The following is a 25460-nucleotide window of genomic DNA, read 5'->3' as shown; positions in this document are numbered from 1 at the left end:
CCCTGGAACTAGATCCTGCAGATAGCTCCATGGAGACAGCCTGCTACATCCACAGGGGTCAATGGGGCTCAGCACAGAGACAGAGCTATGGGCCTACGGATCCCTCTGCAACATCTAGCCCTTAGATAGTATTAATATTTATGCTATTTGCATTTATTTTATAATGTGCCCTAAGGTGTACCAGTGATTTATAAACAGTCAAGAAGGCAGGGCTGTGCCCTGAAGAATTTAAACTCTAAGGCCATAATTTTCAAGAATGGCCAGTGGTTTAGGTGACTGCAGTTATCAGGGGCCACTTTGGAAAGTGTGACTGCATACACAGAGCCATACACAACACAAGATTATTTCCCATTCCATTTTTTCTATATTTTTAAAATGCTTCCCACCTTGTTCTGCCTAACGTGCCCATTTACTTTTATTATCCTTTGCTTTTTAGTCATTTAACCCATGCCAATTTGATTTGATTGCCAGTCTGTAGTATTCCCACTGTCCATTTTTAACCCTTTCATATTTTCATTCATACTTTTCAACCTTTCTTATTTTCTGTGTTTTTCTCAGCTTGGGTGATGAAAACCTAGTTGTCCAATACATTTAACTCTCCAACTGTCCTATACTAAACACCGTAAGGAAATATTTATTTTTATTTAAAGAAATACCGAGTCCTTTTGATTTCTTTTAAAAAACCAAGACCGTGTTTCGATTGGTCCCAAATTTTGTAGAAGTTTGTTTATACAAAGACTAAACTTTGGAACACATTTCACTTAATTCCTTTAACCAAGCCCAACACTGATTGGCAAATAAATTTTATGCTGCATATGTGGACTAATGATTTATACATGATTTGCCATAATACATACAACAGATGAATGTATAAAGTCGTGTATGCAAATCATTATTTTAAATCACATACATCTATAAAAACCTTTCAATTTACTTTTTGTTGCAAATGAATAATACAAGTCTTAACAGCAACATTCAGCTTTGGAAAACCCTACACACGCTGATCCAAAATCTTACCTGGTTTAGGTTGGTATAACTCCTTTGATTTCAGTAGAGCTATAGCAATTTATGCCAGCTGAGGGTCTATCCCAGGGGTGGGCAAACTTTTTGGCCTGAGGGCCACATCGGGGTTCCAGAACTGTATGGAGGGCCGGGTAGGGAAGGCTGTGCCTCCCAAACAGCCTGGCCTCCACCCCCTATTTGCCCCCTCCCACTTCCCGCCCCCTGACTGCCCGCCTCAGAAACCCTGACCCATCTAACCCCCCCTGCTCCTTGTCCTCTAACCACCCCCTGCCAGGACCCCCCGCCCCTAATCTCCTATCCAACCCACCCTGCTCCCTGTCCCCTCACTGCCCCAACCCCTATCCACACTCCCAGCCCCTGACTGCCCCCCGGGACCTCCTGCCCCTTATCCAACACCCCCATTCCCTTCCCCCTTACTGTGCCACTCAGAGCAGCAGGACTGGCAGCTGCGCTGCCCAGCCAGAGCCAGCCACGCCGCTGCACTGCCCGGCAGGAGCTCACAGCCCCGCCCTGAGGCTGTGAGGGAGTGGGGACAGCAGGGGAGGGGCCCGGGCCTAGCCTCCCCAGCCGGGAGCTCAAGGGCTGGGCAGGATGGTCTCGCATGCTGGATGTGGCCCGTGGGCTGTAGTTTTCTCACCTCTGGTCTGTCCCATGAAGTCTAATCCTACATCTTTTACTCACATGAGTAATCTATACTCACGGTAATAGTCAATTAAAGTCAAGGAGGCTACTTGTGTACATATAAAGGTTAATCACATGTGTAATTATTGCAGGATCAAGTCTTTTTTAATTATTAGAGAAATAAGCACACATATAAACAGGTCTTTTTCATGCAGGGGAATGGCTAAAATTCTGACACTTGTCCATCATGAGGGATGTGTGATGAGATGACTTTCTACCTCAGTTGTCTCAGGCTACATTCTGTTTAGTTACACTTGCATAGGTTTGGAATAAGTTAATTGATTTCAAGATCAACATCAGTGTAGATCAGACTACTATAGCAGAAGTATTGCTCAGTTGTTGGAATCATACTCACCATTATAAGCTAGGAAACTCACCTTTGCTTGCTTGTTCGAAGGAAAGAAACCTGTTGCTTCACATTAGACTCTAGGTTTTTGTTTTAGCCAGTTAGGAATTCTTGATCATGTAGAAGCACACAGGAATCTTCCTTTAGGTGCAACTATGTGTGGAAACTGTTTATACAGGAAAGTACTAAGGTAGAATTGGAGGCATTGGCCCACCCAGAGCCTTTCTGGGTCTACCTATTCCTGGAGTAGAGGTAACAAAGGCTAGCTGCAGAAGGTAGGTGAGTTTATTATTTCTGTATGAACTTTGGGTTACAGCAGGTCAGAGAGAAGGATGAGGGTTATGGGGAGATTATGCAGTGTGGAGCAGATTGGCATGTGTGAGAAACCCATTTTGCTTTACCAGATGCTTAAAGGGGGGTGTGTGTGTGTGGGGGGGAGTGCATGTGTTTTGTATTTTAGGATTTTTTTTTCTGTAATTATTGTATATTGAATTCACCCCAGGACAGAGGATGAACACAAGGCCAATAAATCACTTTAGTCCTCAAAATAGAGCTTAAGAGGTGCACAGGCTAACAAATCAATCTGAATAAATAGCTTTGTTTATAGAACATTATGCTAAATTAGAGCAGTTCTGTGTTTAATGACTCCACCTAACAGGTGACAAGTATGGTGTTTTGTTTCGTCCTCTTCTCTCCATTAGCAACAGCCCCAAGTTATTTACTTGTATTTTAGTAACCCAGATGAAATTGTTAGATGTCCCTGTGTCTCCTGCTGTGATTAATTTAAAACTCTATGCAGGCATAATAAGTCACCCTGAACGTCTGGGTTATTTGTTCATACATATATATACATCCTTTCCACCTTCATCCAAATGCAGCTAACCCCAGGGTGGAACACAGCAGCTGCTGTTTAAAAGCACGCAGCTTTGGCATTCCAAGACAGGAAGTGAAGCAGCATATCTGATATAACAAACTGGAGGGGGAATTCTAGGCAAGCAGCATTTAATGACCAAAACTGGAATTTGGCTTGAGCAATAATGCTAATTCCCTGTCTTATAAAAATACTGAACACAAACAGTCGGGATTTCAATTTTACATCCGAATACTCCCAAACGAAGGGTGTCTGGTTCTTGTGCTGAACAAACATAACAGCCCTGCCCTGGACACAGATATGTCGTTTTAAAATCAAGAAGAATATCCCCATGTTTCCCTCTAGCTGTTATAGCCACTTCCAAAGTTAAAATGGTAATATCACAGAAAATAGAAAGTATGGTGGGCTGTACACGCTGGTTTGTTGTTGTAGGGGTCTCATTGATTACTGAAGTGATGGCACTTTTTAAAAAAAAATAATGAGCTACCGAAGCATTTGTTTATAAAGCAGAATGATGTGAACTTTACAGAGACATGGTGGGTGAGGTAATATCTTTTGTTGGACCAGCTTCTGTTGGTGAGAGAGACAAGCTTTCAAGCTTCTCTGTGTAAACTTGAAAGCTTGTCCAATAAAAGATATTATCTCACCCACCTTGTCTCTCTAATATCCTGGGACCAACGTGGCTGAAACAACACGGCATGGTGTGATCTTGAGAAATGATGAGCACCTTGAACTCCTATGTAATCAAGCCCCCAGATAGATACAAGAAGGGAAAAAATATAAAATAAAATAAAATAAAATGGAGGGTTGGCCAGCTTTTTCTCCTTAATTTAAAGCAAAAACATAATTTAAATACACAATGACTCTGCTTTTAAACCCAAGTGGTAGTAAGGACTGAGCGGAACTTCAAATTTGGTTGCAGCTGTTTTCCTGTGGAAAGTTTCTTGGAGTCTTTGTTTGAAGGGTGCAAACAGAGAGGTCACTCAGACTGGGATATCTTGAGAAGGAACAGGGAAACTATAGGCTTAAGGTAATCACCATTTCAGACTTCTTCGAGGTGTTCCTTGGATCTGTCAGCAGCATGACTTCTGGTTTCTTCTGGTGTGAGTTGCTGGATATTTCCTGAAATGAGCAGTCATTCACACTGCTGGAAACATAAGATGCATTCTGCATAATGTTAAGGAAACCCAGAGGTAGTGATGGCCACAGCTTTTTTTTAATGTGCTAATTTAATTAAAGCTACCACACATATGTCTACCTGAGCTGGCAATAACACCCCAAGCTTCAGGGTAGATGTACCCTTAGTCTCTCTCTGCCTCAGTTCCCCATCTATAAAAAGGGAATACTAGCACTTCCCTGCCTCACAGGGAAGGGATGTTGGGATGATAAATACACTGAAGATAGCACTATATTTGTGGGAGCCATGTAAGTGCCTCAGATAGATAGAGATCAAAATATCCCAGGTTAGTAGGGACAGTCCCTATGTATTCAAGAAAAATATTTATACATTTTGTCTTCTAAACCCATTTAAAAAAATCCATATTTTTCAATGCACTGGAAGGGAGCTGATGGAGTTGCCTGTATTTTTGCTTTCCAAATATTCCTGTTACTTTAATTACTTTAGTGTTGAATTGTGTGCCAAAGTGAGTGAGTTCTTAATTATCTGCAACTCCATCGCTATAACTACCACTGATCTAAGACAACTTTTTAAAATTACATTGCAGTTATGGCAGGTCAGTGAATTATGTCCATTTCCCCATCAATGGCTTCCTTAGTCAATTTCCTCAATTTACATGTCAAAACAAAATAACCTTCTAAAATGCTAGTGTGATAAACTGTGCCTGGCACCTGAAAATCAAACTGAGCTCTTTTCTGCTCTATGCCGTTGTCTGCATCTCCTTGCCTTTAGTAAAGACTGCAGTTGGAACACACACCTCCATTCTGTTGTTGATGTTGTGCATAGCAAAAAAGTATAAAACTCACTCTTCAAAGCCTCTATAGGCTTTGCACAATGGACAGCAGCAACATCCTGGTTTTAGTGAAAAAATGGATCAGCTAGGACTTGGAGATGCAAAAGAAATAGGGTATGGGCAGTACCACAGTGCCATTTTTAGGGAATCCCTTTATTGAACTTAACCACTTTTAATACAAATTCTGGAGCACCCCCGCTCCCCTTGTTTCAAATTCTGCTTTGGATCCTATCTCCTTCCCTGGAGCTGATACAGTCACAGTGTTAAACAGCTTTGGGAATTTTAATCTGAGAGATATTGAGTGAAAACACATACTACAGAGTAACACCTGATCCTGATGCCAAATACTCCATGGTTTGGCTTTGTTTTGCTCTGAGTCTTTTTCAAGCCCCATTATAAAGGCAGAGGGACCATTTTCAACTTTCAAAGCCTGATCTAGACTGGAGTTTCATACACACTCCAGAATTGGTTGCTCTGCCTCTTACAGGTGTATATAGAGGGCTCTAGTCTCAGGCCAAAGGATATAGTAACTCCCATTGAGTTCAATGAGAGTTACTCAAGCCCCTCGTGTATACAAGAATTGGTCTTGCTTTCTACATATTTACAGTAACTAATCTGCAGTTTTTGTGTGCAATTACAAAGAATTAAATCTGAGGAGCAATAAAGAGCAAGATTAAGAGAAAAACTTCCTTTCTTGTTTTTCATAAGCACCAGCATCCTGTGAGTCAGTGGCATATGACTGTGTCCTTGGAGGTTACAAATGTGGGATGGGGACAAGTAGAACGAACATTCTGTTGTCCTGAGTAGAAGAGCACACTTTCAGCAGATTCACTGCCCTTATCTCTTCTTGTTTACAGTTCCTCTGGGAGGATGATGACCTTCTATCTCCTTTTCCACCAAGGGTGGATTCTATTTTGAAAATATCATTTTCTAGATTAGTGCCACAGCCAATTGGAGTCAATTTCATAAAACCTTACTCCTCAAAAAGGCAGCCAAAATGCAACGCTAGCTGATTGTTGTTTTTGACTTGTAGTGGTGATATGTACCATAAATTTGGAGTGTGTTAACCTCTCTGCTGCTGCAATTTTATGCATTTCGCTGTTTGTTTTGTGAATGTATTTGTCTGAATCAGGTCTAACTGCTGTGGAACAGAAAACCACAATTTTAAGTGTAGACTACTATAAAGTACTGTTTTTCAGTCTCTTGTATTGACATGCCATTGCTACAAAGCAGAATGTATATGCAGTTACTTCAGATCACAGCCTTGTCTTTAACTCTTGAGGGTAAAATGTATACATTTAACTAGTTTATACATAAAAAAAATCAATGTCTCTAAATCAATGATCTATATGTGCTATTAGGAATTGTCAATTAATTCTTTTTCTTCCATCAAATCCCTGCAGGAAATTTGAACTTCCATTCTAGTAAGAGCCATTAATAACTTAAACCTTTAGAGGACACTCTGTCCCTGTGCCTTACTCCTTGCTATATGTGAATCCAATCTTTGGTAACTAGTGCTTCTTTTGGCAAGTTACCTGTCTTTGGTATGTTTGCAAACAAGCTTTCTTACAAAGAGGCCTCTATCTTATCCTGTTTCTATGATGTGATCTTCCCATTCATTCCTTCAAGAGTTGTCCCCAAACTTTACCAATCAGTCTTCCCTCTCTGCCACTCTGCTGATCCCTGATGTGGAATGAGACACAGATAAGCTGGAAAGAACAATATCTTCCTCTTTGGTGGGTTTTTTTTGTTGTTGTTGCTTTTTTTAAATACTAACTTCTCATGCCCGCCAGCCCATCCAAAATGCTGCTGCCATAATCCTCTTTCTCACCTGTCGCTTTGACATGGTCCCCTGTCTTTGAATCATTTCACTGGCTCCCTGTTGCATGCATAACAATTTAAACTTCTAGCCCTTGCCTTTGAGACTATAATCATATAGCACCTGCCTACTTCTCTCCCCTGGTCTCCCACCTTCTGCCTTCTCCACTACATTGATGCCAGTTTCAGGAGCTCCTTCATCTTATTCCCTGAGGACTATCCATACTTTCATCCATGCTTCCTCCTCTGCTTTGAAATCTTCCACCAACCTGTTTGTCAAGCCACCACCTGCACCTCCTTCAAATCCCTCCCCAAACCTGACTTCCTGCCATCTTGCCTATGAGAAAAAGAGTCTAATATTGCCTCATTGCCCTGTCACTGTCACACTCATCCTTCATCTCCCAGTCCCATTTTTCTCTGTTTAATGACCCTCACCTATTGTTGCATTTTGAATATAGATTTGTAAGCTTACGACTAATAGTTTTCTGTTATGTGCCTAGCACACTTACAGGTACTCAAAAATAGTAATAATGATAATACCACACCACTTCTACTGCATCTTACTTTCCTGCCTCCGGGTAAGATTTCACAGGATAAGAGCTTGAAGATTTTCTACTTTTAAAAAAATGTATCTCCTCTTTGGCAGGCATGGGTTTTATGTCTTAGAGGTTCGATATCAATACGCACGTTTTTCCATTCACTACTTAAAAAGAAGGAGCATTATCAGACCTTTTCCAAATCCTGCTGGGACTCTTTGGGGGAAATGGAGGGACCATGAGAACTTCTTCCATTTTATCTCAGCATTAGGGCTCTCCCACCCCAACATCTTGATTAACATACAAGGGACAGTGTTTATTTAAACCAAGCATCAGTCAGGACCTTCTTTAACCATCACTGAAATACCCTAAAACACAAGCCAAGAGGACTTAGTAGTTTCTCCTTTACATAGACTGAATTTTGCTGCCTGCACTCACCAGCAGTAGAAGTCAAATGGATGCCCTGTTGGCCTTGGTGTATATGATTGCCAGTCCTTACGCTGTGTCGGCGGGGGGAAGGGAAGGAAGGGTCACTATCCAATACCAAATTGGACCTCCTATGTGGAACCAAATTTAATAGACCAAATTTATCCTGGATATACTAGAACTTCATTGCATCATGGAGTTGCACTGGGATGAATTTGGTCCACTGCTTATTTTTAGACCTGTCTGGGTTAGTTCATCATTGAATTTTAGAGGTTTCACAATTGTTGCACTGACAGGAATTTCTCATCCAGCTGGCAAAACTGGGACTGGGAATAAGCCAAACTCTGTGCTAGTCGGAAAAGCAGAGCTGTACTGAAAACATGCAGTAAGGGCTGCATTCACCTACGATGTGGTCAGTGAACTCTGAGGATTCCAGCGTATATAGCCATCCCAGTCTCCCTTTTCAAGAGGTGCTATGGGAAGCAATGGCAAGACAGGAAAAGATAAATGTAGAATTAAAGGAGAAGGAAGAGAATGCTCCTTTTGTTCTTCAAAGCCTAGGTCCATGCCATCTACTTTGGGTAAATGAATAAAACTACCAATCTAAACAATACCATTCTCCAGTAGGTGCCCTGGAGAACAGACCCTACTGTCAGAGTCAGAGATCAAACACATGCTTGGCACATGCCAACAAAGGAAACCACTTCAGGCCATGTTGATCCTTCTGCCAGTGCCCTTGCTTTTGATGTGGCTGCCACATGTGCACAGCTTTGCCAGGACCCAATCAGGCAAACATTTCATTAGAAAGAAAATGGTCAACCACTATTTTTACATGCTTCTAAGAAAAAATGTCTCTCTCTCTCTCTCTCTCTCTTCCCTACCTCCACTTCTGTTGTTTAATGAGAGCGAAGCTTTCTGAATTCAAAACTGAACAGGTTTTTGATATTGTGTGACACCAGAACCAGATTTATTTAAAAGATTTTGCCACTTTAAAACCAATACAGCTACCTTAGGGCCTGTGACTTCAAAGGGGAGTTCTATGTGGTCATCTCCTGGGATGATAGGTCCCCTGGTGTCTTAGTGGATCTGTGCTTTGGAAAACTAAGAACTGAGGTCACACTGAAGCCTTATCATCCAAGGGTTGGTGGAGCTCAGAACTGCTGAGGAGATGAGGGCAGGGAGGGAGTCAAGTGCTGTAATTCTGCCGCTCAGTGCGTTGGTATCCAACGTGGAAGAGGTTGCTCGGTTACCCTTGTGTTCACAGCTGCCTAGAGGGAATGTTGGGTGTGATCTATTTTGTGTGATCTTGAAAGTATTATGGTTCATTGGAGTCACGTGTCCACGTGTTCATTTAATCTGTGAGTCAGTATCCTGGATACAATTATTTGGTTCTTGTTTTGATCTGAATTCTTGTCAAAATGTTCAATGACAAAAGGAGCTCATCAGTCTCTGAAATCAGCCAAGAAAATAGGGAATTCTGGTAATCTCCTCAGTTAACTTGTTACATACAGCAAGATAAGCATAAAAGGTCATTATAATGTAATCCTATTGTACTCTGAGTTACCTAACAATATAACACACAGCATTGAGACTAGACCTGGGCAAAAAAAATTCAGCCGAAACTCTTTTTCAGTTAAAAATATAGTTTTGGGTCAACCAAAACATTTAGCCAATTCATATTGAACTTTGCCAAATTGTTTAATTTAAAAAACAAAAATAACAAAACCAAAAAAAATCCAAAAAATCAAAATGTTTTGTCTTGACATTTTTTAAATGAAACATTTCAATTTTTTTATTCAAAATTACTTTCAATTTTATGGACACAACAAAAAACAAAACAAAGAAACAAAAGGAATATTTAATTTCAGCTGAAACAAAACTTTTTGTTCTACCTGAAATTTCACATCCATCTGAAATGAAACTTTTTTTGATTGTTTTGGTTCAGCCACTGACCCTCCCACCCCCAATCAGTTATTTGCACGGATGTCATCCTGACATATCACGCAGCAACTCCATGGACTTATTGAGAGGGCTCTGTAGTACCAGAGTACCCCATATACTATGTCAACCTGTATTGCAATTTTATGAATGCTGAACTCCCAGCATGCCCAAGAAAGGGAAGAATGGACAGATCAGAACACCAAAAACGGAATAATACAGTAATTTAAAGAAGAACAAACAAGTAACTGGGGCTGGTTGAAAATTTTCCCATATAAACTGCTTTGGATGGAAATTGTATTTTTGACTAATTAACTTTTTCACAAATAGTATCTGATTTTAGCAGAAAATGTAAACTTTTAATTGAAAACCTCAAGAAATCAAAACCTTTTTAGCCAAACACCAAAATCTTTTTGGTATTTCTATTAAAACTCAACACTTTCTCTGGAAAATTTTTAACAAAAGCAAAATATTTTTGTTGTTACAGAAATGTCTTGTGGAAACCTTCCTCCACCCCACACAATGTTCCAACTCGTTTTGTAAAATACCACACAGATAGGGATGGATGAACTGGTTTGGAAATAAGTCTCCTATCTCAAAACAAATACTTACAACTCCAACTGAACCTTTGAAATAAAGGTCATTTATCTGACTTTTATATTTTGCCTTTTAATGCTCCTGTACACTTTCAGGTTCTGGATGCAATTCTATGCAGGAGTATCAAAATACTACAAAACAGACAATCCTTGTGGTATTTTTATTATGACCGGAAGCAGGAATTACTGGAAATCTCCTGGAAAAAAAACTGTCCTCATGAGAGATCAGACCCAACTATCAATACTTTTTGAGGCTCACCCATCATTACATGCAGGTACTTGTAAAACAGTGGAGAGAGAGAGATATCTTCATTGGGGTTTCATAGGCTGACCCTTGCTTTACTATTTCACCTCCCATATGGTGGTGTAATGATTGTGTCTACACTGCATGAGTTTTCACACAGCAATGACTCATCACCCCAAATCGTGCCCTGGGCTCAATGGAAATCATGGTATGCATTTTCCTGGGATGTTCCCTTCTTTTGGTGTTCCATAGTCCCAGTTAGGAATGTGGAGGGATCCATTTTTCTACCCTAATCCCCTAAAACATTATAGAACCTTTCCAAATTCAGTTTGAAGTAGGTTCATTATTTTTTTCCCCAAGCAGAGGTCTTTGAGTTCACAGCATTTGAAGGTTTGGAAAGATTCAGGTTTGAGTTACTGTTGTTGTCCTATGTTTAAATGTCCTACAGTTAAATCATAGAGTAAGTTTCAGTTTGATGGATGTAGCATGACATTCAATCTTTCACTGGAGATGGAACAAGTGGGGATAGTGGAAAACATTGTGGCTATATCTGTGTGTGTGTGTGGGGGGGAGCGGGTTCTGGCAAAAGCAGTTTAAACATATAACTCACCAGTGAACAAAAGCTTATAAATATTCACAGATATCCCAGTAGTGCAAAAACCTTTGCACAGCAGTTCAGAGACCAGAAAAGTTTGTACGAACCACTACTGGCCCATAAATGCAGACTGAATTCAAACCCAGGCTCATTTTGCATAATTTTGAGGTGAGAGATGAATGTTTTACACAACACTGATTGAGGCCACTTTGACAATTGGGCCAGAGCTGTAAAATAATTTATTTACTGTAGTACGCATTGTGTTGGGAAACAATACGAGGCATTTTAGTTACTGACTGGACTTGAGAAAGAGAATATGTCTTAGAAATACTCATGTGGTTTATATGGGGCCTGCTCGATCAGAATATTTAGGCACTTGGTTTATACAGAGTGTTTTAGGACAGGTGTGATGCAGTGAATTAAATATGTAGGAATCAGACACATATGAGTTCCATTTTCAGCTCTGACACTGACTCCCTCAGTGAATTTAGATAAATCACTTAACCTATTAGCCCTAAATTCCTTACTTATAAAGAAAGGGAATGATTGTGCTTACCTCACAGGATGAGGATTAATCAATTCATGTTTGTAAAACCTGTAGAACATGAAAAGCTTCATGTAAGTGCTAAATGCTCTTACTGAAGTAGCACCAGTCTGTGAAGAATCATCTGTGTCTGAATAAAACACTTTCCATTAAATGACTTCAGTTCCTTGGTTAAACAGAATCTGAGTGTAACTGGGCCCACAAAGGACTTGAATCTGTGATGTATAGTACCAACAGAGTGATGATTGACTGCTTGAGGCAAAGGACTATACTGGTCAGGTCTGTAAAGTTATGTTGGTGCCTAAAGATGCAGATAGTAACACAGCGTGATCTTCAAAAGCACATAGGCAGCTAACTTCCATTGTTTTCAATGGGATTCCCACTAGATCCCTATCTGCATCTTTAGGCACCAACATAACTTTACAGACCTGACCCTAAGCCCCTTAGCTGGAAGGAGTAGCATACTCAAACTTCTTACATGGACTGCTTGTAGAAGGGGACGAAACCCATGCTTTCCTAGGGCTTGTCTACATGGGGATACTTCAGAACATTAAGATGAATTACTAAAATTGTGAAAAAAGAAAAGGAGTACTTGTGGCACCTTAGAGACTAACAAATTTATTTGAGCATAAGCTTTTGTGAGCTCACGAAAGCTTATACTCAAATAAATTTGTTAGTCTCTAAGGTGCCACAAGTACTCCTTTTCTTTTGATGGATACAGACTAAAACGGCTGCTACTCGGAAACCTAAAATTGTGAAGTGAATGTGGATAAGTTAAAGTGCATTAAACTTCCATGTGGATTCAGTTAGTTCACCTTCATCCTTTCTATAACACCATCCATGACACCATGTTTTCAGAGCAACTCCAGAAGTGCCTCCTCCCCCCATAATCAGCAGTTTCAGGAATCACTTAAAAAGGCAGAAAAAGAGGATGGCCCAGTGCAGTGATGAGATCTGCAAACACCACTCTCTGTAGGTGGCTGATCTCTCTTCTAAGGAAGCCATTCCGCATGGTTATTCTATTAATATTTGGTTCTTCTGTATTTTGACTGGCTGAGAAAACCACTCCTTTACTTGCCTCTTTAATAGACAGCTCTATCTAATCCCTTTTCCAGTTGTTGATCTGAGGGGAGAAATGTCTCCTCTTATTTAAAATGTGCTTCGATAGGAAAAAGGCAAATGGGATCACCTTGCATGGCACAAGCAAAAAACGAATAAAAGCAGTTTAAATAAAGTAACAAACGGGCTTCAACCATGATGCAGATCCCAGTCCGCCCTTCAGACTCCAACTGCTTAGAATCCTTGACCCATTCTAAAAAGGTCCATATATTTCCATGTGGTCTAACTTGACTGCTACAGAGAAGAAGGCATAGTAGAAATCTTTCATTTAATGAAAATAGATGTACAGATTCTCAATCAAGAATGAGTTAAAATTCATCCCAGCAAGTGATGGATACTTAGGCCTTGATCATGCAATTGGATCACTGGTGTGGACAGCTGCCTCCTTGCAGTGTCCCATTGACTTCAAATCAAAAGTTAACACAAAGGAACTGATTGCAGGACTAGAGCCCCAGTTAACTCTAGTCTAGAATAAACTCAGAAGTGGATATCACTATAAATGTGATTAAAAAAAAATAAACCAAGAAAATCAAGGTAATCAATAATATTAGTGACATGTAAATAAAAGCGGGTTGCATACACATGCAGTCTGAAATGGGATGCAGTAAAGAGTGAATTGAACAGGAGTCCTGTAGTCTCAGTCCAGCTGGATACTAAAGATGTCAATCAAGCAAACGGGAACCAAAGGAAAAATCATAGCTAATGGAGAGGACTGTTGGTATCTGAAGTCTGGTGGCTTAGTTTATTGCTACTATGGGTGGTGACTGGTTCATTGAATGAGTGGCTAAGTGAAATTTTGTATTGAAGATTGTAAATGATGTAGCAGTTACTGCAGGTTTTAAGTGGTGAGAAGTCACGAGACTCTGGGACCAGATGTGGATCAATCTAAGTAAGTAAAACAATTGAGGGTGAAAAATTTACATTTGCGATTTGTGGGTGCACAAAGGGAGACATGCTTTGGAATATTTGACCCACCCTTAGTGTATTGAGTATGTGATTATTAAGTAGCTGAAAGATGCCATCACGTACAGAGATAATAGCAGAAAAGAAACAAACTGCATCCAAAACATTTGGTGACAAAAGTGAAGAATTTTACATAAGGTAAAATTTCACGCAATTTCAGTCACCTCTGTAAAGTTAAAGCCATTTTGTGAAACTGATGAGCACAGAGTGATTGTGAGATTTTTTCTTCTCAATCCTTTAAAAATGCAGACAACTTGTTGATGTTTAATTAGAGAGGTAGTGGTTTTTCTAACAAACAAATGTGTCTTTGATACTGAAAAACAGTGTTACAAATCTGAGTGGAGCCAGAGGAATAGCATTCAGTAAACACCAAAGAAAGTACTTAGCCGATCTATTTATCTAGAGTATGTACCCTTCACTGATGACAAAGACAACTTATTACAACCACTGTAGCACTTTCATCTGAAGGCCTCAAAAACATTCTACAGTCATTCATTACTTAAGTCTCACAACACTCCTGTAATGTAGCTGAGTATTATTATAGTACCCATGTGACAGATGAATAACCTGAGGTTAAGCCATTTGCCCAAGGTGTCACAGAAACGTAATGACAGTACCAGCAATAGAACACAAGTCTTTGGAATCCTGTGCTCTAACCTAAATCTTTGGCAAGAAATATGGTGGTTTTTTACCTACAGTATCACATTTTTAGAGGGCCAGTAAAAAAGCCCAAATTTACTCATTTTACTTTGAGGAGGAACATTTTTCACAGCTCCACTTAGTAAAGTAATTGGAAGCCTGATCCCTTTCCAGTCTAGCAGGTAGCCATTGGGGCTTGTTTATACTTACCATACCACAATTTCTTTTAACCTCTTGTTGGGATTCAAAGCAAGGAAAATCCAAATCCGTTCTACAGTCAGTGAGTGCATTAGGATCACAGTCCCCTGGCATGTGGTATTCTACATTTTCCCCACATTTCTTCCATACAGTAGGATAACTGTAGTTCCTTCTTTGTTTTCCTCTCTAAGTAGCTGAAAGATATTGCCGGTAATGTGTTCTGAGTCTATCGATCTTTCCTTGTCTTCCCAAGCCCTGGAGGAGGTCAGGAGAACAGGGGCTAAATAAACCACAAGTAAAAAGCCCAACCCTCTTGCTGAAAACATGACAGTGAGATTATATATATTATATGTTTCAGCCACTGTCTGAGTTTTAATTGAACTAATGCTGTTCTCTTTTGCAGAGCATATCCTGACAAAGGTACAAGAGGCTATGTGTGTGTCTTTTATGGAAGAGGAAGAATTGTAAGAGTGAATAGAAAAGGTATAGGACTTTTTTATACTTTTATACTTTTTTATACTCAATGTACTTGATCACACACTAGTGTTCGAAACAACAAATTAGTTACTGACAATGCAGTGCCAGTAACTGTGCTATAACTAATGTGTTAACCTTACGGAAGTCATCGAGAGTTCACACACTGCATTAGATATTGACATCTACCCCAGCTAGAGAGGGAAGGTTATCAGAGAAGCAACTCCCTTATTTTGGGTTGAAACATGTCTCATTTTGTTTGAAAGTGTCTTGAGTTTTTTACCTTCCTTCTAAAAGGATATTGGCTTACCGTGCCCAGGACAAGATAACTATAGAGCCATAGTTGAACAAAGGGAAAATTTTAGGAAACATTTTTCACATTTTCAAAGTTGTTTCCATTTCTCAGACTTTGAAATGGACCCATTTACTCTTTCACATGATTTAGTGATTGTTTTAAATAAAAGTTTGTATAGATATTATTGAACTTTATTCAACCAAAATCACTGTCATAACCATTATACAAATGTTTCATTTATTGAAAAACACATTTTTACAATTAAAGCCAAGTTTTTGGGAAAGGAAAAAGGTGAAAAATTTTGAAAAAAAAATCAAAATATCTCATGGAAAATTTCAAAGAAACAGCTAATGTCAACAGTTTTTTCAGAAAAAGTTTAATTTTTGAAAAAAAGAAAAAACCTTTTAAAACAGAAAATTTGTATGAAACATTTTGACAACCTGAAGATAATACAGTGCTCAGGGGAAGAGGTGTGAGATTGTGTGTTGAAGAAAATCTGGTACATCTAACTGAGTATCTGAATTTCGAATCACTGTGGGTTGCAATCATTTGGACACTTCACACTACAGGAAGGTCTGGGTCGCATATTTTGGACCTGGAATTGGATCTGAATCTAAACTTTAGAGGGATTGGTTCTTGTGTTCTGTGCTGGGTTCATTTCTGCTTCAAACCTGAAAAGATCCTAAAGCATTTTACAAACACCAGGATCACTTTGTCCATCACAGAAATACAGATGCCTCACCCCTACATAACACTTTAGGACAGGTTTCAAAGTAACAGCCGTGTTAGTCTGTATTCGCAAAAAGAAAAGGAGTACTTGTGGCACCTTAGAGACTAACCAATTTATTTGAGCATAAGCTTTCGTGAGCTACAGCTCACTTCATCCGACTTTAGGACAGGAACCTGAGAACTGAAATTCAAGGAGAATTTTAGGTAGACAGATGTAATTGCCCAAATTGGAATTTGGCCAGTACATGGGGTTAGCGCTTTTACTCTTGCTAATAGTGCCCTGAGGTACTTGAAGGCCATGGATTTCCAAAACCTTGGTTTTACATCTGGCATGAAGGCCAGCTCCTCAAGCAGCACCATGCCATTTACTACGACCAGGCTGGGGTATTAGTTCAGGCCTAACTCAGAGGGAAGAGATCTCCTGGCTGAGCCACCAACATCACTTCCTGGAGGATAGAGTCTGCCCTGTGTACTCGTTTTAAAGGATCCTCAGGTTACAATGCCTGATTTATTGCATGGGTTTTGATGTAGTAGCAACAGAATATATTCTGTTACAGTTATAGGTATGGGGAAATACTGGCTATTTCCTACAATTACATTTTGACTGGATATGAGGAAAGACTATGGGCATTTGGAATTTCCCAGAACAAAGACTGGCCCTTTCCAAGAACAGCATTATGGGCAATTAGTAATTATTATTTGGGCTTTACTGCACATTAGAATAGTGAAACAATTATTTGGCACATGGGAACTTCACTTTTCACAAAATTGGCAAGAGAAAAATTCTACTACAGCCCTCAGTGAACAGTTTGCTGGGGTGAACATTTTTGTTCTCTCGATTACATTGTTTCCCTCCCTCTCTCCAGCCTCTCTCCCCTCCAAGTCTGTGTATAGATTAGGGATTTAGGACTTCTGTATGATCTTGGGAAAATCACTTAGCTGCTGTCTGCCTCAGTTTCCCCAAGGAAGAGGGACAATAGTACTTATTTGCCTTATAGGTGTGAAAATTAATGTTTGTAAAGTGCTTTGAGAAATGTGGATAAAAGGAACTGTATGAGTGTAAAGTGGTGTTATATTTTATACATCCCTTTAACTGGTGTTCTTATGACAGTGGGGTGCTACTTGGTAGCAGCTCCTGAGTTCTGTTACCAAGAGCGTTCTTGTGGCTGCCTTCTGGCTCTCAGGACCCTTACAACCATCTGTGGCCACAGTCGAGGCTAAAATAGCTCCTTTCGGTGTCCAAGATCAATAGCTTTAAAAAGAAATGAGAGGGACACAAGAAGCCACTAACCATCATTTCTACCAGGCTCAATTGATTTCTGAAGTGCTTCGGCTAGTTTCCTTTGAAGTTGCATTTCCATCTTTTATAAGTGTCCAAAACTCAGAGGCCCACCCGCATCTGTCTTGCAGTAGGCTTGCTGGGCTGGCTGTAGCTGCTCAAGAGAGTCTTTGCTGTTTGGATGTGGGTGGGCCTCAGTAGTGTTTTGGGAACCTCTCCCAGATCCTGGAAATATGATTTCAGAAGCCAGTTGAGGTGGTTCCCAAAGCACCATGGCCTCAGTGGAAAGTGGGCCTGCTGCTGCTGCTTTCCTATCTGAATCTTGGATTAGGAAAAGAAAGAAAAGGGAGGAAAGGAAAACAAAATTTAAAAAAAAAAAAAGCACCACTCTACAAACTCACAATCGAGTGTGGTTCAGATCCTCAGCTCCACTGCAAGACTGACTGAGAGGAGTTGCTCCCACCCCATCATCTTCTCTGTACATGAGTAAATAAGTCATTACATCAGCAGCCTAAGGCTGGGCCATTGGAAATAATTTGTAGGTTTCCAACAAGTCATCTACAAATTCCCCTGGTCTCTTAGGTTCTGCTATGCTCAGCTACAAGGCTAAGGGCTGCTAGTACTATAGTTTTTCTCTCTCTCCCTCTCCATTTAGAGCTATGCAAAAGGTACACCTAGAGTTCTGAGTCCACGCAAATTCAACCTCAATGCATCATCCCTTTTTGTGAATTCAAATGTACAGTTGCAGATTTTGCCAAGTGGGTGGCTGGGCCCTCAGCCCTTTAAAAATGTACATTGTTATGCCTGGGGCCAGATTTTCTAGTTGTTTGCTCACAGTTGCATAAACTAATCCTTTATACTCAAAAGTGTACATTTGTACAAATCCCACAGGTGCCTGATTTGCAATTGATTTAATTCTCAGCTTGTATGTGCAAATGAACGCCATGTGTATAAACTCGGTCAACAGTATATATATACAATAACATGCCCAGTTGAACATGCACAAATAGAGGCCAAGTTTTGAAGATGTGTCCTATTATGTCTTTCTGTCAAAAAGAGATGCCATCAACACGTCACTGAGTTACTAGGTAAGGGAGACACTGATAATCTCACTTCAAGAGATACCTGCTTGAAAAGGGATTGTATAACATTGCCTTTAACATGTTATTTATATTTACCTTTGCCCTTCCTGCCTTCCTACCTGCTGCTGCAGAAGGCTATTATCATGGTATTTGCAGTTTGGGTGAAAGCAGGTTGGACCAGAAATGTCTCATAAGGGCTTGATCTAGCAAGATTTCCCTCCCAGATTTACAGCTTTATGAACTGTTGGCTACTCATCCAGTCCAAACTGCCTGCCCTTTCAGGGTTCACTCTTTACAAAGAGTCCAGCAAGGATGACCATCTCCCAGAAAGAGAGAGAGAAATTCCCACATTCAAGCCAAATGCACAAAGAGTACACTGGAACAAATGAGGAGGAGGGCTTCATCACAGGGACAGACATGTACAAACAAAATTAAAATGTTCACATAGCAGTTACAGTAAAATATGAATATGCAAAGACTGGGAACATGGATTCCCAAGTTCCTCTAACCACTTAATAGCAGGTTCTTGCGTCTCATGCACGAGTTTCCCTGTTGGAACTGATCCTGTTATACAGGGGCTAAATGATGATGGCAGACTTCAGTGGAAGTGGAGCCAAATAGATGCAGGCCCAGGAAGATTTATGAGAGCGACACCCCCCATGAAGCATCTCTCTCAGGGAATGAGAGCCATGATGTTATTTTTGGACAATATCCCCTCATGTAGAAGTGATGCCACCTTAACCCACTTCTGTTTTATTGTCTCTTTCTCTCTGCCCTGGAATATCCGTTGTGCGGTGCCCAGAAGGAGGGCATCTGCTTGAATTATACCATTAGAGAAGGCTCAGACTCCAAGACTGGGCTCTGAGGCTTTTTTTGCCCCATTCTCTCTTTTTTTTATTATTTTTCACTTTAGCTGATATAATGAAGTTGTTTCCTGCTGCATCTTCCAGGATCAGTTTTAATCATAAGAAAAGCAAGGAGATCCCTCTTCTCTGGAGACCCCACATGTCTGTGTTTCTTGGGCTGGCTCTTCTCCTGAGACAGCAGAACTGGAAGAGGAAGCAACAACTAACTGCTATGTCCCTCCTCTCTCAACTGCCCCCCTCCCAAGGAGCTCAAGCCGTGCTTCCTCCTTTCCCAGCAGCTTGAGACCCTGAAAATCTTAAGGCTAGTGGTAGTGCTTTCCCACTTGGATCTGGACACCAGGGAGGACTTGGCCAATTAGCAGAGCTTCCCATGTGATGGCTCTCTCCGAGCGTGCATATGTTTGGCATATCAGCAAATCTGAGACTCGACCTGGGAACCTCAAGGCCTTGTAGGCAGCAGCTCTGTCAACTGAGCCACCAGGGAGCCTCAGTAAATGATGTGATTGGTTATGCATAAGTGCCAATGTATTTTCTGCATGGAAGGCATAGAAAACATTCTTGATGTTGGACATTATGGTGCCAACAAGCATAATTGAAATTCCTGGTCTTCTGTCTGTTGGCCCCAAAGTCTCTTCTGTACACCTTCATGAACTCACATGCTTCCAGTAGTCATAGTGCAGATTTCTGTACAGTGGGTGCTTCCAGTGGGCGATGTCAAAGATCCACTGGCTACCTCATCTGATGACAACAGGGCAGAACTCTGAGTGAAATCCTGGCTCCATGGAAGTCAGTGGCAAAACTCCCAAAGACTTCAATGGGGCCAGGCTTTCACCGTTAGTCATCGCTGACTGGCTGGTATGGGAGCCCCCCATATAGCCTGAAAAGAATGTATTTCACAAACCAGTTTGTTTGTGAGGAGAATGTTTGAAACCATTAATTTCCAATCACTTTGCACGCTGCTAATATAAAAACAGGCAAGTGATTGTCTAATTTGGATGTGGAGAACATGTTTGCTCCTGGGGCTCTGAACTTGCACTAGATGCCAAGTGTCAGCCTAGATCAAATATTTACAGATGAGTTATGAACCCCTAAGGCTCACCTAACCCTTACTGAAAAGAATGAGACCATTCACTTAGAGAGTGAGAGAGGCTTGTTAATCTTTAGGAAAAGGTTGCCAATCCATTTACCACCTCCTTTTACTTGGATGCATTACTCACCCCTGTTTCTTGAGAACTCATGTTTTGTAACGTTTCTTGTTAACTGGCCGTTTGTCATAGATATAGATTTTGCTACATCATCACTAATGCTATGTATAATTGTGGGGAACAAATGCTTGTGTTTCCACTGAAGAGTCTTAGTGACACCAAGGTCTCAACTTTCTCCATTGTATGACCCCAAGTTACAACAGCACCCCTCCCATCTAGCTACAAAGAAAAGGAGGGTGGGCCTCGCTCTCACCCCCACCTCTGTTCACAACCACCGGCTTAAGAGTCCATGTTGTTAACCAGGTTTTTTTGTCCAATCAGAACCTCAGGACTAAATTGTACTTGGAAGGCCTGTTGCTCCATTGTCTTGGACCTTGTTCAATCAGCTATGCCTGTGCAAAGTGGATGTGAAATGCTACCTGATCGGCATGGTAGCATTTTATGCCTCCTTTGCCCAGGCAACACTAGGTATAGATGGTAGGAAATCAGGCTCCCATACTGGCTATTTGGAGGGTATGTCATTTAGTAAATCAATTTGTAGCTTTCATTTCTACTAATTTGCAGTCTGCCCCTTGTTTTCTCCTCCTTCCTTTTCTCTATTTCATGTTCTTCTCTCCTGGCCTCATGGAAGCCAATGGGAATTTTGCCGTTGGTTTCAGCAGAGCTGAGATTTCACCCCATGCATGCATCTGCATGGTGCAAAATATGTGCACAAATGGGTGACTGAGCTTGTGGCCATTACAGTTTTTCCCTTCCCCCAGTTCAGAGAACATGAACACTGACATTCTGGTGACCTCCTGCACTGACCTCATCTAGAGAAGGATCCCTGCAGTTTCTCCATCACCCTTCTTCTGTACATGTACAAGAGCACCCACATTCTTGGCCTCGTTAAGTAGAGATGACTGGAAATGGGGATCCCAAATCCTAACACTCTTGCGCTTTGGGGAAGGTGCTTGAACTTGTCTCTGAATCTGGATTTGGATTTTGAGACTTGGGTTCATCACTGTCCGTAAGTACCCAGCCCTCCGAGATGCTGAATCTCCCCTAAGAGGTGCTGAGCTTGCCCAACTCCTGGCTGACTGCAATGTGCACACAGCACCTATGGGGAAGTGCTCCGCTCCTGCCACAGTTGGACTGTAAAATGTGAAGATTAAGAGTTACTGACATTCTCTCTTGGGCAGGCCGACTAACCAGTGGTGTAAAACATTCTTAACAGCCTTATTATCCACCCCGTGTGTTTTGGTGAGCAGTCTCCTGAATGAGGAATATTTTTACATGCTACTTTGCAGGTATCAAAATTCAGCCCATTTTAATTCAAGGGCCATTCTAATCATGTCTCTTACCTCCAGAGTGCCTACAAGAGAGTGTGGCAGGGTTCTGTCATTCTAGCACCCACTTTAATCATTGTGGTGTCACAATGGTCTGTCATAGTACATAGCTGTAGATGCTGGAACTAGTTGCTGGGGTGTGGCAGCACCCCCTAGCTTGAAGTGGTTTTCATCCTATACAGGTTTACAGTTTGGGTCAATGGCTCTCAGCACCCCCATTATACAAATTGTTCCCGCACCCCTGTACATGGCCTAAAGTTCCTCTTCCACAGTTAACAGAAAAGTCCCAAATAGCAAACCCCAAAGTCTAATGACTTTGAGCCTGGTCCTCAGCCTCCATCAGGGGTGCATGATTCCCAGCCTCCTCACCTTCTGATGCCTGTACTTTTCTTCTTACTCTGGGGAAGTGTAGGACTGCTGGTCCACTCTCTTCTCCTGGTCCCCTGTTTTAGGTGGATAAGGACTGCTTCATCATCCTCTCCACTCCTTCCCTGGACTGCTCCTACCTTCACCCTGTTTGTTGATGTCTCTCCTAGGTCTCTGGAATCTGCCAACCCTGCCTGGGATATATGGTTCCTCGCTACTTCTTTGCCAGCTGCAGCTACCTCCTCTAAGCCATTCCCTGCCCCTCTTGCAGCATCTGGGCTGTGACAGGTAATCCTCCATCTTTTGCCTTGGAAGAGTCCATCTTTCCCTCCCCCAAGAAGGAGTTTCTCCACTCAGCCCTCTTCCTCCAGCTAGGGTTGTGATTTAAGTCAGCTGCAAAGCTTTTGCCAACTCCCTTCAGCTGAACATCTTTCCCAGTTAGCCTTCCACTTCTCTTATCAGTGTCCAATTCCTATGAGGGAGAAGGCAGCCTTTATGCTGAGCCCCTTCTCCCAACTCCTTCCCAGTCAGTTGGATGAGAGGGGAACCTTGCCCCACCCTCTCTGCAAGGTGTCAAATCCTTAAAAGTACACTGTCAGGATTCCTTCCCCATGCACCATACATTCCCAGGACCGTAGGTCTCTCTGTATATCTGCTGGACCCTTCCAACCCCAAAAAGATCTATGTCAGGTGGCAGGGTATGCTGACCGCTAGGCACTACTGCCCCCAATAGCAAACTAATTCATTGCAGTCATATTCTCTGAAGGTGAAAATTGTAGTCCATTAAACTTCTGTGGAAGGGCATAGAGCTGTGCCAGTTTACACCATTAAAGAATTTAGTCTTAAAGATTCATGGGATTGTTGACAGTACAAATTACTTTCTAGCATACGTTTTAGAAGAGAAGATTACAAAGAGAGGTAAGGGAATACAGCAGAGCTGGAAAAGTATAGGTTAGTTTTATTTGTATCATACCCCTGGGGCCTTATTGTGTTAGGCACGGTATGCACACATAGGGAGGGTCCTCCCTGAAGCACTTACCATCTAAATAGGTAACACAAGGGCTGGAAGGGGAAATGGATAAAGTGACTGGCCTGAGGTCACGTCTGTGGCAGACTCAGGAATAGAATCCACCTCTATTGACTTCTACTCCTGTGCTGCAACTGCTAGACCACACTTCAACCCCAACTTACAGGAAAAGAAATGAAAGAAATATATATTTTAAATGGGAGACGTATATCCCCTCCCCCCCAAAGGAAAGATTTAAAAATGGGTGAAAGGGGGTTTTCAGAAATTTCACTGTTGGGCAGAGGATAAAGTATGGAAAAATGTAGCTCTAAAGATTATTTTCTTTGGAAAATTGTAAGTGTAAGAATATAAGGATTTTCACTGAAATCGTTTAGCATGCATCTGCGGCATGTGTTTACTACCAGTGAATGCTATTTTGTGTGTATATGTGAAATGATTTTATTCTTGTTCTTCATTATGGTTTGTTTCTGAAACAGTCCATTCAGTAGTCAAGAAGGAAAAACCATTGGGGTGAGGAGGGGAGGCTATATCTTCTTGGGTGATAGATGATCAGGTGTTAACTTTGGCATAAGCACAGGTCTCTATTTTCTGCTGGCTAACTGAAGTCCATTGTATTTATTCCTCGGTGAGGTAGTGTCTGCCTTGACATCTCAACTCACTGAGGTTTCTAAAACGTATAAAACGCATGAAGATACTTCTCTCTTGCTCTCTCTCCCCTTCTCAAAAAACCTTAAGGTGTTGACTAGTGCCTCACTGTAGCACTTAGTATATTACCAGCCATTCACACCTCTCCTTGCCTACTGTCCCCACCTATTCTCACACTTTCATTTTTTTTGACAACTGTGCACTGTCAGGTAGTTGAAGAACGATGTGTTGCCAAAGTAAACTGTATAACGTACTGAATATATAGAAAGAACAAGGGGGTATTTCATGACTGAGAGTTTGGGAGCTGGTAGAGAAAGAAAGAGGAAACTGCTTCTGACACATCTAGCAGCTGTGTTATAATAGAGTTGTGTGAATGCTGCAAAATAGAGATCCTGAACGTTCATTTGAACACGTAACTCTTCAACTCAGCAAGGAGAGGAAGGACAGTCCAGTGGATGTAGTGCTAGCTTGGAACTCAAGAGACCAGCATTCAATTCCCTGCGCTGCCATAGGCTCCACTGGGCAAGTCACTTTTCGGGATGTCTATGCTGCAGAAAAAGACCTGCAGTAGCAAATCACAGAGGCTGGGACAACTGATTCAGGCTTGTACTACAGGGCTAAAAATAGTAGTGTAGACATTCACACTTGGGCTGGAGCCTAAGCTCTGAGACACTTGCTAGGTTTTGGAGCCCAAGCCCAACCATCTACACTTAGGGTGACCAGACAGCAAATGTGAAAAATCAGGACAAGGGGTAGGGGGTAATAGGAGCCTATATAAGAAAAAGACCCCAAAATTGCGACTGTCCCTATAAAATTGGGAGATCTGGTCACCCTATTTACGCTGCTATTTTCAGCTCCATTAGCTTGAGTCAATTGCCCGGAGCTCTGAGACTCGCTGCCATACCCTTAGTCTCTGTCTGAGTTCCCGACCTATAAAATAGGGATAATAGTATTTCTCTACTTCCCAGGGGTGTTGTGAGTTTAAATACATTAAAGATTTTGAGGCGCTCATATGCTGGGGGTGGCCAAACATGCTGACCCTCCGAGACCCATATGATACTCTTTAGAAGTTCGAGAACTGGGAGTGCCTGCCAGGGCTTGGAGTTTCAGACCTGAGGGGCACATCTGCCAGGGTTCCTACCCTGCCTTGCAGTGGGGTGGTGGAGGTAGGAAAGTCTGCCCTGAGTCTCGGCAGGCACCTCCCATTGGGCAGAAGCCCCAAGCCCCACCCACTCCATTGGGCAAGCTGCAGTTTTGCCACAACTGTCATAGGCTAAAGTAATGGGAGCCATATAAGTGTCTGAGATAGATATGTTTGTGCCCCTTTTTATTCATGACCATTTGCATAAAAGATTGGGCAATGACTGTTCATGTGAATGACTATATTCACCAGGAACAATTATGCATGAACAAGATGATTTGTTCTTCTATTTTAAAAATTCCTAAAATCCAATCAGGGAGCAAAAACAATGTTCCTGTGACACAGGTGACCAATCAAACACCACAAATAATGAACAGCAAAATATGAATTGCAAACAACTTACAGGCTGAAAATTGTTCATTGAACAATACTGAATATTGTTCCCCCAGGGAACGGATGGGTAGGATCCCCTGGGGGGCTAACATGAAGGGGAAAGGAGTCCAGGAGAGCTGGCTG

General features: G+C 41.5%; 1 long non-coding RNA gene across 1 annotated transcript in view; it reads left to right on the top strand.

Moving 5' to 3' along the window:
* The window catches only part of LOC311529824, an 87142-nt gene that overhangs the window by 25673 nt on the left and 36009 nt on the right, over window positions 1–25460 (top strand). The window contains exons 4-6 of the long non-coding RNA XR_014713883.1: window positions 10302–10480; window positions 14911–14990; window positions 22302–22419. This is a non-coding gene — a long non-coding RNA (uncharacterized lncRNA). The remainder of the gene's footprint in view (window positions 1–10301; window positions 10481–14910; window positions 14991–22301; window positions 22420–25460) is intronic.

This window comes from Lepidochelys olivacea (genome assembly GCF_965140295.1).
Source record: "Lepidochelys olivacea isolate rLepOli2 genome assembly, chromosome: 13".
NCBI lineage: Eukaryota > Metazoa > Chordata > Testudines > Cheloniidae > Lepidochelys > Lepidochelys olivacea.
This window is presented reverse-complemented; position numbering and strand designations above follow the sequence as displayed.